This window comes from Pleurodeles waltl, chromosome 6 (genome assembly GCF_031143425.1).
Source record: "Pleurodeles waltl isolate 20211129_DDA chromosome 6, aPleWal1.hap1.20221129, whole genome shotgun sequence".
Taxonomy (NCBI): domain Eukaryota; kingdom Metazoa; phylum Chordata; class Amphibia; order Caudata; family Salamandridae; genus Pleurodeles; species Pleurodeles waltl.
The window spans coordinates 1,106,725,872-1,106,738,399 of record NC_090445.1 but is presented as its reverse complement, the minus strand read 5'-3'; the positions used below and the strand labels follow the sequence as shown (position 1 = coordinate 1,106,738,399).

Genomic DNA, 12,528 nt, shown 5'->3' with positions numbered 1-12,528 from the left:
GATGTTTGCCCACCAAATGCCAGTTTTAGCTTTCTGTGCACAGGAGACATTTAATACATGACACATGTAAAAAATGTGATTTCAAGCTGAACAATGCCTAAATTAATAAAGAAAGCCTAAGCTTTCTGCAGAATTTACTCACATGTTGCATAGCAATGGTTGTAATCCTCAGCCCAGATAGTGGAAGTGTATTGCTTGCATGCCAACTGCTTGAGGTTGGAGATCAACACAGATCTGAGAAAAAAAGGGGACAGGGTTGCCCTTAGAAATTCACTGAGCATCTTGTTAGGAAGAGGCCACTGAATACTTGCTTTCCTGGGCACTGCAGATTTGGCAGATGGTAATTGTGGAAGGGGGATGCAGTTTCTATTGTTCAGGTGAGAAAACTTCTTGGCAGGGCCTTTCCTTTTTGTGTGTCTGATTACTGGTACAGGAGGCTGAATGACTGCCAAATGCAACATCTTACACTTCATTGTGCCTATGTTGTGGATGCTCCAAATTGGAGACAGCCTCCTGGCTGCCTTCCCTGAGAAGCATCACTTTACACAATCCCACTAACACAGACTCTGTCCTACTTCATCCTGACCTGATCTTCAGATGAAAAGTGGAGGAGCAGCTAGCACAAACTTTTAAAATAAAACATTGTGTATGCTCCAGATTGGACACAGCCCCACAGCTCCCTCCCCTGAGAAGCATTACTTTACACAAACTCACTAACACAGACTCTGTCCTACTTCACCCTCACCTGATCATCTGCAGAAAAGGGGAGGAGCATCTTTAGTGCAAACGTTTAAAATACAACATTCCTGTTTTGTTCTTCCGTTGAATTCCATCAGAAAATAAAAACATATTTATTTTAATTTTATTTTTCCCGTGGGAAATGGTGGTGTGTGTGCATGCTGGTGTTCTCATACTCTACAGTGTTATTGCAACACATGCAGACAATGGTGGTTATTTCTACAGTTCCGCATGCTGTCTCAAAAAGCCTACACAATACCCCCAATAACACTGCATGAATACCTGACTTTGATATAAAACTTCCAATTATTAACATTCTGTTTTCTCTCAAATGATTGTCATGTTCCTTTACATCCTCTTCATGCCTCCTCTCTTTGTACAGGCTACACTAAGTCATTTGCATGTTTGCTTCAATCCATGTTACTGTATCTTTGCAAAGCGTTCTTTTCAAATATCATAGTTTCTCCTTTAAAAGGCATACCTCTGCAACCTAATAGTACCAACTACCCCTGTTTTCGTGAACAGCATGCTGCCCAGCATAAACCAACCCAGCCTCTACACTCCTTCAAACAAATATCACAAGGTGAATTTATGGATTTTCTCAAAGCAAACAGGCCTTCTGATTGCCCTCCTGATCCTTGTCCACCACACATCTTCAAGATCATTCTTTTATCTACTTCCGCTGCCACACCTGTAAGAAGAATCATCAACAACTCTTCAACTACAGGAACCTTTCACGGAAGACCTGAAAAAGATATACATACATCCATTATTGAAGAAAACAAATCTAGGTCCGCAGGACCCCAACAACTATAGACCAATCACAAATGGACCTTTCCTGGACAAACTGATAGAAAGAGCAGCATTTGCCTAGATGTCACCATTAATTGAATACAATTCCATACTTTCAGACTACCAAACTGGATTCTGCAAAGGAAGAGGCACTGAATCAGCACTCATAGCAATCTCGGATGATCTTAAAAATGCAGTTGTCCGCAATGGAGTTGCTGTACTACTTCTCTTGGACCTCTTGGCTGCCTTTGATACAGTTGACCATGACACCCTAATCCAAAGACTCCACGAAGCTGGCATAGTAGGGACTGCTCTCGACTGGATTACATCCTACCTTCAAAACAGAACTAATATTATCTATTCCCCCCTTCTCATCAAAACTGTACCTCACAAAAGCAGGGGTCCCCCAAGGATCAATCATCTCACCTGTGCTTTTCAACATGTACATGATATTATTACCAGAACTGATCAATGATTTTCAACTCACATGCTACAACTATGCAGATGACACACAACTACTACTTAAATTGGAATGCCCCAAAGACATTGAAAACTCACAGAGCTTCAGTTGCCTCAGAGATGTTGATCAGTGGATGACTTGGAGCCGTCTTAAACTAAATGCTTCCAAAATGGAAATATTCATATGTGGTGACTGGAAAAATTGCGACCCACTGTGCGCCTGGCCTGACGATCTCGGACCACCACCTCATTTATCCGAGGGAGTTAAAAACCTTGGAATTATCATGGACTCCAAGTTAGCAATGAATGCCCAAGTGGACAAATTTCCACGAACAAGCTTCATCACCTTGAAGACTCTGTGACGCATCTTCCCCCACCTAGGATTTCCACACAAGGTGCAGGCTACTATTTCTCTTGTACTATCCAAACTGGATTATGCCAAGGGCCTCTACCATGGATCATCTCTATCTATTATGGAAAAACTACAAAGTATTCAGAACTCCACTGCCAGGATACTACTACATGGAAAGCCACAAGCCCACATCTCCCCTGCCTTGAGAGCACTGGTTACCCATTGCCAGAAGATTTACCTTCAAGCTACTTTGTAGCAAACACAAAGCTATACATGGAACAGGACCACTTTTTATCAGAAACAAAATAACCAAATACAGTCAACAAAGAAACCTCCGCTCAAGATTGGCACCCCGCTTTAGAACACCACCGTACAAGAAAAAGACTGTAGGTGGTATATCCTTCTCCGTTCAAGCAGCCAAACTATGGAATTCATTACGCCTAAATATAAGATCCACGGATAACTATCTTGTCTTCAGAAGACTACTCAAGAGTTGGCTCTTTCTTTCATAACCACCATATTCAAACAGCAATGGACTGCATATGCCTGTGTTGATAAATATTTTTGATCTGATTATGTGTATATTCTAGATATGTATAGTTCTTTAGGAAATATATATTGCTACTATGTCATAACAATAAATTCCACACATGCGCTTTAAACCTGTTTAACAAATGTATATTTACTCATGATTAAATATGTATGTGGATGTGTATACATGTATATAAATATATATATATATATTTATATATACATACATATATATGTGTGTGTGTGTATAATTATATATGTGTATATGTGTGTGTATGCATGTGTGTGTGTGTGTGTGTATACATAAATATGTGTATCTTATTCTATGCTTAACATGTTCATAGGTCATTGCGTAGCTCCTAGATAAGTTGTTATATGAGATACCTATGAATCCCTGCTCTAGTTTTTAGATCACACTGATCAAATGTTTTATTATCATAAGCAGTTCACTATTCAAAAATTGAGGAAAGAAATGAATGTTAGAAAAGTACACTCATTAATTAACTTTAAATATTACTAATCTTGAAAGTCTGTGTTTAAACAATACTACTTTTCTTCTCATATTTGTACACCCATTATTATATTCCTTAAACATATAGTCCCTTACTATGTATTTACATATCTATTTATTTATTACTCTAGTCCTACTGTAGTAGAGAAAAATTAAATAGAAATAAATAAAATAAAATCTATAAATAAAATTCAAATTATAAATACGTAAATTAAATAAAAAAAAATAAGAATGAATAAATAAATTAAAGAAAAATGAAAACAATGGTTAAAAGTATATATGTATATATATATATATGGTGATTGGTAGACAAAGTAAAGCTTACAAGAGAGTACATTTATATTATTGTTATTTATTTATAATTTATATATATATATATATATATATATATATATATATATATATATATATGTAAAAAATTCAAAAAACTTCCACAGTAAGACGCACACTCAGGAATTCACAAAAACTAATAGTATTTATTAACACAACGCGTTTCGGCTGTCAAGCAGCCTTGATCACGTGTATAGTTCAACTAATGTACACCAAGTTTAAATACCCACCAGATACAAACATAGAAACAGGACTGCATATTATATTAACTTTCAAGAATGGAAATAGATCCATAAGAAATAAATAAAGCTCATTAAATATAAATAAATAAATAAGTTAATACTTCTATATATATAAAAAAGAGCATTTATCTCATAGATGACAAATTGATAGATTATAATATCACAGAAACCTAGTTATGCTAGATGATAATAACTAACTAGCTATATATCAATACAAATATAAATATACATATACATAGATATAAATATAAATACGGCTCATATATATTCACTATAAAAATTATATCTTCTTTTTAACATATATAAAAAATATATAAAAAGATATATAAGCAGAGACCAATATTTAAATTTCATTCCTCCTACTTAAAGCATTAAGATTCACGTAGTATATATATTCTTTAATCCATATCCAAATTACCAAAAATATCACTATATTTCTCTTTTCATGAAAAAACTAGAAACCATTTTCCATTCCGGATCATTATACAACAACGCACTCAACACTGTTTCTATGTATCCAATACCCTTGACACCCCATGAAGGAACAAGCAATAATGCAATCCGGAATCAGGAATCCATCCGAACCCCTCCATTCTGAAAAAACATAATTAAAATAAATACATTAAAATTATAATCAGGTATAATAGAAAAACCACTACTCGTTAGAGTATAACAATATTACCAGATATTCAATGAACTGTAGTCCCATACCTCATAATCAATTCCTCAAATTAATCATCAAAATAAGTGAGTATTAAGCTCCTCACTAATATTCAATCCTCCCGGTGTCTTAGTTTCTAAATCCACAATATATTTGGATTCTTTTATACGTAAAGGCAACTCTCTATTACCTCCTCTATGGTGCAATGGCACATGTTCAATGCCAAAATAAGATAATAAGGTAACATCAGTATTATGAAAGTCCTGAAAATGTCTGGCTACAGGATAGTGGGGATCTTTTGATGTAACAGCCCGCATATGTTCAAGGATACGTTTTTTCACTGCATGTTTTGTACATTCCAGTACATAAATGGTAAATGGAGTACTACATGTTAAAAACTGCTTGATTTGTCTATTCGTCCCTGGTTTTTTTATAGAATACTCATTTCTTGCCACACTGTTTCGACAGGCTTTACAGTGACCTCAGGGAAAGAATCCTTGTAGATTATGCTCCTTAAGATGAGAAATAGGAGAAACATCATTTGATCTCAACATATCATGGAGATTACGCCCTCTTCTATAGGTAATCAAGGGCCATCTCTGAATTTCCTTACCAATAATTGGATCACTCTTCAAGATATTCCAGTGTTTAGAGATAATCTTTTTAATCTGTGTGGTATCCTCATTATAGGTTACGATCAATCTGATATCTTCATTGTTCTCATTTTCCACTTTAGCCATATTATCAAAAAGGGTCTGGATTCTTTCAACCTTCTTAATTTTTTCTGTAGCCTTTTTGATTACCCAATCCGGGTAACCCCTTTGTTTAAACCTTATAACCATATCTTCCTGTTCTCGTTCAAATGCCTCATCTGTGTTACTTATTCTTTTGGCCCTCAATAGTTCCCCATACGGGATACTCCATTTGAGTTTATCGGGATGTCCACTAGTAGCATGCAGTAAGCTATTTCCTGCTGTGACTTTTCGAAAGAGTTCAGTATGAATCATTTTATCTTTAATCTTAATTTTAGCATCCAAAAATTCAATAGACGAATGGCTAATATTATATGTTAATCTGATATTATAATCATTTTCATTAAGTTTCTTAATAAACTGTATAGCCTCACTCTCTGATCCTTTCCAGATTATAAACAAGTCATCAATATATCTGAGCCACAATGTGGCCTGATTAATTTCAGGATATTTATCTTCATCTTTAAAAATTTCTTCTTCCCATAGGCCCAAAAACAGACAGGCAAAGCTGGGAGCAAAGCAGGTTCCCATTGCGGTCCCAAGGACTTGTTTATACAACTGACCGTCAAATAAAAATATGTTATTGGTCAAGCAGTATGTTATCATTTCGATGATCATATCTGTATGTGCTAAATATCTTAAGGATCTAGGGCCATATGTACAAACACTTTTTCCCATAGACACAGAATGGGGAAAAACCTTTGCTACATCTGGCCCGTAGTGTTAAAAAAATGTCTACATGCTTGTATGCCCTTCTCATGATCAATGATGGTATATAAAGAATTCACATCTAGGGATATAAGTAAAAAATCCTCTTCCCAAATAATGCCTTCCAATTTGCCTAAGAAATCCTTAGTATCCTGAACATAAGAGGGTAGGCTCATGACAAAATCTCTCAAGAAAAAGTCCACATATTTAGACACAGTTTCCAAAGCATTGCCACATGAGGATACTATTGGTCTCCCCGGAGGGTTAACTCTATCCTTATGAATTTTAGGGAGAATATAAAATATAGGTAACTTAGGAAAATCCTTTTTCAGGAAACAATATTCTTCCCATAATAACAGGCCCTTATCCTTCCACTCCGCTAGAAGGTTCCATATTCCTGTAATACTGTTAGCATATACATCTTTGGTCACGACTTTATAGAATTGTGTATCACTCAGTTGTCGCATAACCTCATCAATGTATCTTTGTCTCTTCCAAAGTACTATATTTACTCCCTTATCTGTTGGACAGATAATAGTATCACTGTCTTCCGCTAATAATCTAATAGTTTCACTCTGATTACATTTCATATTGTTGTTACATCTAGGTCGAAACCATGTTCGATATCGAAAATGTGTCAGACCTTGGACTGCCATATCATAAAAGGTGTCAATATTGTCATGATTCATATTTGGAAAAAATGTCGATTTAGGTTTAAAACCGGACGGAACTGCACGATCATATACAACACCCAACTCATCTAAAGTCTGATATAAATTATTTTCATTAATCTGTACAGTATGATCCTGTTCTAACTCATGAAGGGTTAACAAGGTATCAACATCACTAATAGATAAAACATGTTCATCACAGCCGTTACTCTTAGATGGTTCCAGACTGTTACCAATATTCCCTTTTAATTAAAACCATTTTTTTAGTTTAAATTTTCTAATAAACTTAAACAGGTCAATGCGAGTTTCAGCATAATTAAATCGTGCAGTGGGGCAAAAGGAGAGACCTAGACTTAATGTTCTTTTATCATCCTCAGTTAACTGGTGATCTGATAAGTTAATAATCGTCTTATTCACCGTTTCAGTATCCATTATATCAGTACATTGGAGCCGCTTGTTGTTTTTGCCACTTGCTCCAAATTTTGGTATCTTCTTAATGCAGTTTCTAATTCTCTCTCTCCTCTTCTGACTCCGGCTCGTCTTCCTCTTCGGCCTGTTGGTCTGCCCCTGTAATTCTGTCCCTCTCCTTTCTGTTTGTATGATACTTGCCTGCCACATCGTAACAGGCGATATTCGTCTAAAAAAGTGGCCGCTTGTTGGTGATTTCGACACTAGAAACTTCACTATCTGTTGAACTTAGAGAGTCAATCTCTCGTGCACTTTCAAGCTCACTTTCAGAGGTTGAGGGCTGAACCACAGGCGTGGAAAAATTAGAGCCAGGTTTATACAGATGGTCATATTTCCTGCTAAATGTTAGAATCCTTCCGCTTTCATAGTCTCCTATATCTCTATGAAGTTTTTGTTGCTTTTTGATCTTTATATCTTCTTCATATTTCTTCAACTTTACCTTCATAGTTTCAAGGAAACGGGAAATAATTTATTTTTATTTTTCAGGCCTAGTAGCAAAATCCTCTTTTATTTTCTTAATATCTGTTAGCAGAATCTCTCGGTCACGCCATGCATATTTTACCAGAATTTCAAGCATGTGTTTAGAACTAGTTGCCGAATTGTTCGCCCATTCTTTTAACATTTCAGGATTAGGAGACTCATAAACCGGTGTAATTAAAATTCTCAGTCCTCTCGGGACCATATCTTGATCAATATAGGGCCAGATGTAGGAAAGTCCCAAATTGCGACTTGCAATTTGCGAGTCCCTGCGACTCGCAAATTGCAAGTCGCAATTTGGGATGCAGAAAGGTGTCTCAGACACCTTCTGCAAGTCGCTATGGGGTCGCAAAGACCCACCTCATTAATATTAATGAGGTGGGTCGCAATTTGCGACCCCATAGCGACTAAGGGCACTCACGGGGATGGAGGCCTGCTGGGAACAGCAGACCTCCATGTCCGTGACTGCTTTTAAATAAAGCATTTTTTTTTTTTCAAAGTGCAACCCGTTTTCCTTAAAGGAAAACGAGCTGCACTTTGAAAAATAAACCGAAACCTTTTGTTTCGGTATTTTTCAGGGCAGGTAGTGGTCCATTGGACCACTGCCTTCTCTGAAAAATTATTTTTAGGTCCAGTCACAAAGGGGAAGGGGTCCCATGGGGACCCCTTCCCGTTTGCGACTGGGTTACCATCCACTTCAAGTGGATGGTAACTGCGAGTCCATTTGCGACCGCTTTCGCGGTCGCAAATGGAATTGCATACCATTGCGACTCGCAAATGGGAAGGGAACACCCCTTCCTATTTGCGACTCGGAAATGCATTTTGCGAGTCGGTGCCGACTCGCAAAATGCATTTCTACATAGCAAAGACGCATTTGCGACTCGCAAACGGCGATTTTCGCCGTTTGCGAGCCGCAAAGTCTTTGCTACATCTGGCCCATAGTTCTGTAAAGACGTGGCTTCCCACCATTTTGACATTTCTTGTTTGCACAGTTTTTCTAGCTTATACAATAATGTGTTCAGGTCATTATTACAACCCATATCATTCCCAAGCGATTTTCCTCTCATAGCAGTTTTAGCAAATAATGCCTGGGCAGCCATTTTTCTCTCATTGTCGATGTCATCATCCATATTGTTGACTTATTTACAAATCCAAATATAAAGAAAAGAACTATACCACTAAAATTCAAATTATATTCAATATCAAATGTATATGTACATATATATATATATATAAAAAAATTATAAATAAAATACAATAATATAAATGTACTCTCTTGTAAGCTTTACTTTGTCTACCGATCACCATATATAATGTCTCTATCAATATATCCTCCATCCCCACTCTGACGCATCATAAACCCATTCTACTACTTTCATCTTCAAAATAACCCTGCCTAAGCTCTTCCCTCCTCTTCCACATCTAGCTCACCCAAACCTCAGTTTACTACCATGATCTCCCAAACAACCCTACTAAATTCTCCCCCATTTATCTCACCTTTGACTCATCCAAAACCACTCCTGCTTCTATGATCTCCCTAACCCTTTCCACAGACTCTTCCCTCCTCCATCTCTCCTTTACTCACCCCCAGCTGCATCCTATTACTATAAACTCCCAATTAACACTTCTGGATTTTTCACTCCTCTATCCCTCCATTACTCTAGTCAATTCAACTAACAAACTCACATATCCTTTGCTCAAATTAACTCATAATAATACTAAAACTGTACTCATATTTCCCTATACTAATCCTCCACTAATTCCTCTTGGGTTGTGGAGTAGCGTGCTACTCGCTGAAAAGCGCTTCAATACCTCATCAGGGGTAGTAAGTGCTATATAAATACTATTACAATACAATAAAGTGACACATCACATCAGGGGTGGTAAGTGCTATATGAATGCAATTACAATCTGATACAATATATAACACACTCTAACACCATAGCATTCAGCAGTTGAGGAGTCAATTCTATTTCATATTGGATGGATAATGATTCCCTTTTATTTCTTGACTCTCTTACACTCATGTAAAAAACTGCTAGGTGTAATGTCCATCACCTAGTACTGTACTAGTCAACAGCAAATAAACCACCCATTTTCAACTGAACATGCATAGAAAAACTGTAGAAGTCTGCCTCATGGCACTGGTGAATGAAGGACTTTAATTTATTCTCACAGATAGCAGCTACTTACATACTGCAGCTGGTTCTTGACATCGCACAATGACAATCAAATATGGGATATTATTAACAAAGACCACTCCTGCATATCTCTCCACCATTTTCTCTTTAACCTTTGCCTGACCAGGACCATAAACTTTAAACAAATGTCTCAGAATTGACAACCTGGTGCAGTAACCAGCTAAATGATTAAAACATATGAAATACCAGAAAGGGACCTACAGAACTGCTCAAAGTCACCAGCTTACTGAAAACCCTAAACTGTGTGCCTGTCTCTGACACTTCTTCACCCATCACTCTCTTAACGCTGCTAGCTATAGCTCAATAAATGCACCTCAGTGGTCATTATGCATCACATGGAAACACTTTCCCACAGGATCAACACAAAAGCAACACACTTCCAGCCACACAGTCTACACAATATGACATATTACTCTTGCAGACACGCACTTCAGTGGCCCATGTATGGGTAGTTAGCACTCTGTGTAAATGTTGCAATACAATACATAGTCAGTGATTATCATGATGACTTGGCGTGACTGCAGGTCTCAAGGATAAGACCCTGTTGTTCCACCCACAAATATTTTTGGGGATCAGTGCTGCTGGTCAGACAGGTCTACTGCGCTTAGCTCAGCTTCTGCCTATAGCACGAGAAAATGAGCAACCTCAACATGAACTGATAAACGTACGAATGCATTGATTTCATTTCGTGACATTTACATGAAAAGTAAATGAAAGAACCCATGCAAGAAGAACAAGCCTTTTAAGGGGTTTGCAACAGGAGCACGCAACACAACTGAGGTTCATCACTGGGTATGGGAAAAACCTATACGCTATCCCCAAAATTCATTTTTTGTCATGCATCTCTTGATTTGTGATTTTGATAGCACACGTTTGGTGCATTTTGCCCTTAACCGAGGGGACGTTTTGAAATATGTATATTTTTATAAAAGGGAGTGGGACATAGAATGTTTTTGGATTCTCTTTCCTGGTTGCTTTTGACATTGTGACTCTTGAGCCTGGTGCCATTCATTTAGGGCCAGATGTAGGAAGGCATTAGCGCCTCGCAAAGGGCGAAAAAAGCCGTTTGCGAGGCGCTAATGCCCTCACGCGATGCAGAAACACATATTGCGAGTAGGTACCGACTCGCAAAATGTGTTTCAGACTCGCAAATAGGAAGGGGTGTTCCCTACCTATTTGCGAGTCGCACCGCAATGTAAGTTGATTTGTGACCGCGAAAGCGGTTGCAAATCAACTCGCAGTTACCATCCACTTGAAGTGGATGGTAACTCATTCGCAAATGGGAAGGGGTCCCCATGGGACCCCTTCCCCTTTGTGAATGCTCACAAGAATATTTTTTCAGAGCAGGCAGTGGTCCTATGGACCACTGCCTACTCTGAAAAAAAACGAAACTAAAAGGTTTCGGTATTTTTTCTATTTGCAGCTCGTTTTCCTTTAAGGAAAACGGGCTGCAAAGAGAAAAAAAAAAACTGCTTTATTGCAAAGCAGTCACAGACATGGAGGTCTGCGGTCTCCAGCAGGCCACCATCCCCGTGAGTGCCTAGACTCGCTATGGGGTTGCAAACTGCGACCCACCTCATAAATATTTATGAGGTGGGTCTTTGCGACCCCGTAGCGAGTCGCAGAAGGTGTCTGAGACACCTTTCTGCATTCGCTTTTGCGAGGTGCAAATTGCAAGTCGCAGGGACTTGCAATTTGCACCTCGCAAAAGGGAACCTTCCTACATCTGGCCCCTAGTCTCTCCATCATTTGGCGGGACATTTACTGAATGATTCATGTGCTGTGTTGTAAATGAAAACACTTTAACTGTCTAATGTTTTGCTAAGTGCTTTCATTTTTAGATCATATGGAAAGAAAAAAATGAAACGCTGAGAGTAATATTTTAACCAAAAAAGCCATTTGGAGTGTAATTTCCTAATATTGATCAACCAAACTTGGATCTAAAGACAACTAAACCGACAGAAGAAATCTACCTCTATAGAAAATCTAACACTACCAAGGGGCAGACATGGTAGTGGCCTTTAGGAAGGTAATTACCACCCACAAAACTGAAACTTGATAGTTATTCTCGAACGTTTCAACTGTGTTTTTGCACTCAATTGTGCATTTTCAGCTAGTGCCAAAAGGGTTGTCTGTGTGCAGATTAGATGTGACATAACGAAGCACTTTATTTGCTCCTGGGTCGAATTAGGGGAATATTTTTGTTCTCAGACAAAAAGAAACATCAATTGGATGTGCTAATGCACTTCTGCTGTTAGCACAACCAGACAGCACTCCACATAGGTAGGTTAGGAGTCCAGGAGTAATCATGAAAATCGGTGACTGCTTTAGCTTTCCATGAGAACACTGTGTGTGGGTCGGGGGTTTGGGAATTTCCAAATTGCAGAACCCCATTCACACCATTGATGGAACGCCGCAATGAATGCATTGCTGATATTGGGGTGTGGATCAGACCTAAGTTGATTTGCAAAATATCACACCTCATTGGTCATGCTATGAAGCAAAAAAACAAAAAAAATCCTGGTTTGCAAAGCTGGCAATGTAACCACCAGACTGCATTTTGCCACAGAAATATATATAATTTGGAGATTCTCATAAAATATAGCGAATAAAGAGGGTAAGTGATATAGTAAGA

General features: G+C 37.9%; 1 protein-coding gene across 6 annotated transcripts in view; it reads left to right on the top strand.

Moving 5' to 3' along the window:
* The window catches only part of CAMTA1 (calmodulin binding transcription activator 1), a 2,488,613-nt gene that overhangs the window by 90,274 nt on the left and 2,385,811 nt on the right, over positions 1 to 12,528 (top strand). The gene's annotated exons all lie outside the window — the stretch shown is intronic.